The following is a 6,000-nucleotide window of genomic DNA, read 5'->3' as shown; positions in this document are numbered from 1 at the left end:
AGTCTTGGCCTGTGTTTCGTTGCGGGGCTGCATCACCCGACGGGGTGCCCCCCCGGCAGGCATGTCCCCCTGCACCGCACCCCGGCAGGGCAGCTGCGCGGAGGAGGGGTCCCCGCGCCAAGGGGCCAGCGGCGGCCAGCGGGGATTCCCACGGGCTGGACCGGGCTATGCCGCCGCCGGGAGCCGTGTGGCGCCGCGCCGGGCCGCGCTGCCATGACAGCGCGCAGTGCCGGAGCGGTCACCGCTCGGCGCCACCCGGCCCCGCCGCTCCCCTCGCCCACCCCGCTCCCCTCCGCCTCTCTCCCTCCCTCCCTCCCTCCCCGGCGGAGAGGCGGCCGCCCGCCGGGCCCGTCCCCCCGGACCCGCGTCCCGCCGCCGCCGCCACCGCCCCCCCCCGGGTCAACCGGGGACAGCGCCCGCCTCCCACCGCAGGAAGCGCCGCAGCCGCCGCTGGCGCTTCCCGCTCGGCGCTCGCCGGTGGCAGGTGAGACTCCCGCGTCCCTCCTCGCTCCCCCGCCCGGCGCGCTGGCGGGGGGAAGCCCCTCGGGCCGCCGGGTGGGGCGGGAAGCCCGAGCGGGGGTTCCGCAGGCGCGGGCCGGGGCTGCTTGGCTGGGCGGCTGCGCAGCGACTGGGGATGGAGCGGCCCGGGCGGGAGCGGCGCCGCTGGCCCGTCACCGCAGCCCGGGGCCCGGCTGCCGCGGAGTCGGGGAGGACTCGGTGCGCTGCCCGCCCGGAGAGCGCTGCGGCTGCGGCCGCCGCTTCCCAGCCGCGCTGGACCTGCGCTTCGGCCCTCGGCTCCCCGAGCCGATTGTGGGAGGGCTGGGCTGGAGCTGCCAGGGCAGCCTCGACTCTTGGCTGTCCTCCGGGTTACCAGATAGATTGTACTTGTTACATGGGAAGAAAATAGCCTCCAGGAAGGGCTACGTCGTGTTTACTGCTCCGGCAGACTTCACCTCTTTCCCCACCCACCCCCCAGGAAGGGCTGCTCCCCAGGGCGCTGCGCGCCGCTTTCCCTGCGCGGTGCGTGTGGGAGCGCTGAGCTGAGCTGAGCTGAGGTGGGAGCATGGGAGATGCCTGGGAAACGCCAGGGAGTTCGGGTCCCAGATGGCAAGGTCCGCGCACGGTTATCGATCCAGATAGTACTGTGGCCAGCAGACAAACTGGGACAAGTTGTAAGGATCTCTCTGTGAATGCAGTATCGCTGTTTGTTAATCGTACTTGGGGCTATGAAGGATGATTAACCAGTATTTTTAAAATAGGTAGGTGCTACTGGCCTGCTAGTCAAGTGAACTTAATACCTCATGGAAAGAACACACAGTTGCATGGCGTGTTCTGTGGGATGCTTCTGCGGGAGAGATGTAAACAAACTCACAGGGAATACACGTTTTGTGGAAAACGCAAGACGCAGGAATCTGGAGTAATTTAGGATCTAAGTCCTGCGGCAACAGGTGGCAGAGCTGAGGAGAAAAGAGCGCTGTCCTGGCTCTGTCATAGCACAGTGTTCCTCCATTAGGGGCAGAGCTTCCTCTCGCCAAATGAGCAGCAAAACACCATCAGCTGCAGGGAAGGCAGCTTACAAAGACAATATAATTATAAAGAGCTGAGATTAATTTATTATTATTAGACCAGTAAAGCACCAGGGGATAAGGGCAGAAATATCCCTGTAATTTGTGCTCAAACCGCATGACCAGAAAAAGTTTTCTGGAGAGGAAACTGGGGCTTTCCCGGGTCTGTTGTCATGCGTTGTGAGGTGACCACTGTAGTCACTGCAGGACACTCTACGAGGTCGTGCAGTGTGGGTCGGTTGTGCCCTGGAGCAATCAGGAGGCAGTCAAAAGCAGAAAGAGCCTCGATGAAATGAAAGCAGAGCGTATCCATAGGATAGTCAAATCACAGTGCTTACACATTACATTCCTTTTCTCGCTAAAACCGTACCTGAAAGAAAATACTACAGGGGGCTGAGGCGCTAAGCCAGAGGCAAAGAAAAGCAGAAAGATACTGTGCTCATTAAAAAACTTGTTAGACTCTACAAGCAAGATTTCCAAAAGGAGTAAGACATGGTTACGAGTTCAAAGCACAACAGCATGCTGGGCTGCAGAAATTTAATGTCTTGGTCTTTGTCATTGAACCAATAAACATAAAATATACAGCTTCTAATACAGTTAATTACAGTTAGCTTCTAGTACTGAGCGGTTCAGATAAAACTTGAACAGGATAAATGAGAAGGCAGCATTGTTAGTTAAAAAATGCTTGGGAAATGCTTGTTAGGATTTATTAGGGAAATGAAGAAAGACATTGTCTCAGATTTAAAAAGGACCTCTCAAAAAAATGAGGGAGGGAGGAGAGGAAAAAGGAAAGGGAAAGGAAAGGAAAGGAAAGGAAAGGAAAGGAAAGGAAAGGAAAGGAAAGGAAAGGAAAGGAAAGGAAAGGAAAGGAAAGGAAAGGAAAGGAAAGGAAAGGAAAGGAAAGGAAAGGAAAGGAAACTGCTGATACAACAGTTCTTTGTTTTCTGGAAAAAGCTGAAATTGGAAAGATTTGAGGAAAAAACTGTGAGAAAAAAGAGAAATCTAAATAAATGTCTTTGATAATGATAGAAACCTCTACTAAAAAGAAGTTGGAGTGCTCCAGGTGACATAACACTTTGAGAAGGTAATTTTGAAGTTAGTTGATTGGCTTAAGACAGTCAAACAAGTCACAGGTTAGTGTTACTCAGCAGCTGAAACAAAGGAGATGAATTACATTTATAGACATCACACAGTTTCAGTCTGGAGATCACCCTGAATAAGGCACAAAAAGAGAGGTAGCTTGTAGAAAAGTTGTGGAAAAGGATTAGGAAAAGAGAGCTGGAAACAGCATACGTAGGTAGCTGGACTGCTACAGACATTCCTGGAGACTTTAATCTGGAAGGGATGCAACACTGCTGTCCTAGGGAGCTATAGGCTAGTTTTGCTATGTGGATGACAGATAAAACTAAGATCTTACTGTTTCATTTTCCAGGCAAATGAAGTAGGAACCTGAGAAATTCTGCAGTATGTTAAGAGCTACATTTCCAGGAAAGGGAAAAGAACTAAGCAGGAAGAGAGCTGATACAGAATGATGTATCTGCCCCAACTGGGGGATGTCAGAGGGAAGGTCAAGAAAGTTGAGGAAAAATGGAAACTGCCTTAAGGGGCAGTGCAAACCAAGGATACCTAGAGGAAATACAGATTATATATATATGTGGAAGAAAGGCAGAGAGTTGTGATGTGGTTTCCTGGCAAGTATCACCAAGTAGAAGGGTAACTGTGATAAGGGCCGAGTTTCAGCAGCTCTTGTGCAGGAGCACGTACACAACTATGAGGTATGGTCTGTTACAGGATGTCTCTCAGACATGGGAGCAGCATACAGCTCTCCTGTACGAAGCGGGGCCTTATAGGCCACAGCAAAGCAACATTTCTTGTAAAGAACGGAGGGCAGGTACTACCCTCTTCATTCACCCAGAGGAAATGTAGCACTTTGAATGGGGTGTTTGCCACCATAACAGGAAAAAAGAAAATAATAACAAGGAAAATGCAAGGAAAGCTTTTGTAGAAAGACAAAAGTAGCGAAGTGGTACAGTCATGAGAATACAGACAGTTAAAGGCTTGACATAAATAAAAAGAGAGGAAAAACAGAGTAAACTTCCTGACCTTTCCAAGACAACAAAGCAATTTGCAATCAGTCATAAATAATGGCAGTCATTTTAACAAAGGTATCCTTAGATTAGAATATATTCTGACATAGAGCTTACACTTGGGTCTGGCCTAAGCTTCCTGAATACATAACAGTCTGTTTTTACAGTTCTTAATACTTCCTCTACAGTTCTTAAATTTGCAATTTAAAAAAAGTGCTGTGGAAGTGAAAACATTAGTAGTATTACGCCTAACCTGTACATCTTCTGTGCCTATAGTTGTGCAAAACGTAAGGGAGAATACAGGAAACCTCTGAGCACATGAAACCTGAGGAACCTATGAAACTCAAGCCAAAAGAGGGGTGGAGATATGCAGGCTCTTCCAAACGTTTCCTGATTTTTATGTTTATAGATTAGTAAACAAGTAATGGGAGGAAGAAAAGCATCCACACAAAGCTTTCAACATATTAGCTGAATCATTACACTTGTCTGCATATCTCAAATGAGATATTGGGGTCTGTAATATTTGAATGCATTATATAAATGGTATTATGAGTTGGGTTATCTTTCTTATGCAGATTAAAGTTTCAGCTGTAATGAAGAGGTTTGGTCTAGCCATTTTTGGAAAATGATAGCAAAAGCCATGTGGATACCTCAGACAGATGTTTTTTCTTTAGGTTTCTAGAGATGGGCACAAGAGAAACCCCTGACTTTCTGCTGTATGGCTAGGTCCTGGTGGTTACCCTTGATCAAGCTCATGGTAAAGTAAAACTTCAGGAAGTTTACCTCTCCTCCTGGTGAAGGTAAGGAGATTTTTATTAATAGGTTTGACTTCTGAATGACAGGTGACTATTTCAAGCATGAGTTGAGGGAATGTGAATCTTTGTGTGGAGATGAACTGATGAGAGCCAATTTGTAAATTAGACAGCTGAAGATCAAATGGCAGAGAAAACTGAGTAACTAAGACAGGGAGAAACTTAGAGGGTTTCTGTGTCCCAACATTGTGATTAAGAGAGGATTGGAGTGGAAAATACTGGAAATAACTTCTGTGGCTTTGGCAAAAGAATGTTGTACAACATCATCTTCCTAACTTTCTTAGTATAATGACAGGTTAATAAGAAAAGGTTAAGAAAAAGAGAATTGTAAATAACTACATAAATAATATAATAACCAAGCAAATAACTAAGTATAATAGGGACCATTGCACTATGAAATTGCAGAACAAGTTTACATCTGGAATTGAAAACTCAAAACCTACTTACTAGATGTGTGCACATTTTATTCTCCTTTACCTGGCCAGGGTATTTGAAGTATGGTTCATTTACATTGTTATTTTTTGAGATATAATAGATGTACTTCGGATTTGAGATCTGTCCAGTCCTCCGGGATTCAGTTGGATGATCTCATTAGATTCAGAGTCACTGCAGTAAATCCAGCAATGTGCAGATGCTAAACATAACGCTGGATTTTAATTATTGTTTACAGTTAATTAAAATGCTATTTTTGTTTGGTTTGCCTCCCTCTGTCTTCTTCAAGTTCTAATTAACTCTTAACTGTGGGTGGTGGGATTAGGCTTGGCAGCAAGACACACCTCAAACAGCCCACCAGCACCTATGGCTGTACGTGCAGTGGTGCTGCAGAAGCAGAGATCAAATTCTTGAGAAGTTAGATAAAGGTTGCTATTGTTCTTGCTGCCAAAATTATTTTGATCACATTGTCAACATATTTGTTAATGCACAAACATGCAGGTGAGATACAGAACACATGAAACTCATAACAAGTTGCAGACTTTGTATATGCGTGAAATTAGAGCACTGAAGATGGGATGTATAGAAAAGTGCTGAAGGGGAGCAAGTGTTTGCTTGGCAGATAAAGGAACTGGCTGTCACTGTTCCTTATGTTAAACCTCTTGGTGACATTTATGGCACTGATAAATAAAATCTATGAGGAAATATCATTAATCGATGTGGTTCAAGGAGTGGCTATTTGGCATGTTGCTATGGAGCCGGTATTTCAGGTGTATAACCAAATTACGATCAAAGGGTTTGGTTTGGGTTTTTTCATCCTATAATGTTGAAGTTATTTCAGAGATACAATGAGGTTTGGTTTTTTTTTGCTTAAAAGTGCTGCTGCAGTTGGTTTCTAGGGCTTTCTTGATTTGACCTAATTGAACATTTTGACAGGTTGCCAAAGTATGGGGTAAGATTTTGCCAGGTTCCTGTCAATGATTAATAAAGCTCATTTGGAGGATCAGTTAGAGTCCCAAAAATAAGATTTTGAGTTGAAATTATTATAAAACCAATGAATGTTGTTTTATCAGTGGACATTTTCAATGTTGAATGCTGAAACAC

The 6,000-nt window shown here is 46.3% G+C and overlaps 1 protein-coding gene across 7 annotated transcripts in view; it reads left to right on the top strand.

Annotated features, from left to right (window-relative positions):
• The first annotated feature begins 345 nt into the window (after positions 1–345).
• THRB (thyroid hormone receptor beta) overlaps positions 346–6,000 on the top strand; it is a 170,151-nt gene continuing 164,496 nt past the window's right edge. For 5 of the 7 annotated variants that reach the window (XM_062607202.1, XM_062607191.1, XM_062607194.1 and 2 more), the window contains exons 1-3: positions 434–484; positions 1,260–1,358; positions 4,327–4,452. The gene's annotated coding sequence lies outside the window, so the exon portion shown is untranslated. Of the gene's footprint in view, positions 485–1,259; positions 1,359–4,326; positions 4,453–6,000 lie in introns of all 7 variants that reach the window. The other 2 variants (XM_062607203.1, XM_062607193.1) reach the window with 1 other exon arrangement.

Source organism: Pezoporus occidentalis, unplaced genomic scaffold, assembly GCF_034315485.1.
Source record: "Pezoporus occidentalis ecotype Australia unplaced genomic scaffold, CSIRO_AGI_Poc_V1 ctg120, whole genome shotgun sequence".
In the NCBI taxonomy this organism is placed as follows: domain Eukaryota; kingdom Metazoa; phylum Chordata; class Aves; order Psittaciformes; family Psittacidae; genus Pezoporus; species Pezoporus occidentalis.
The sequence above is the reverse complement of the archived record's forward strand: the minus strand, read 5'-3'. Positions and strand labels throughout refer to the sequence as shown.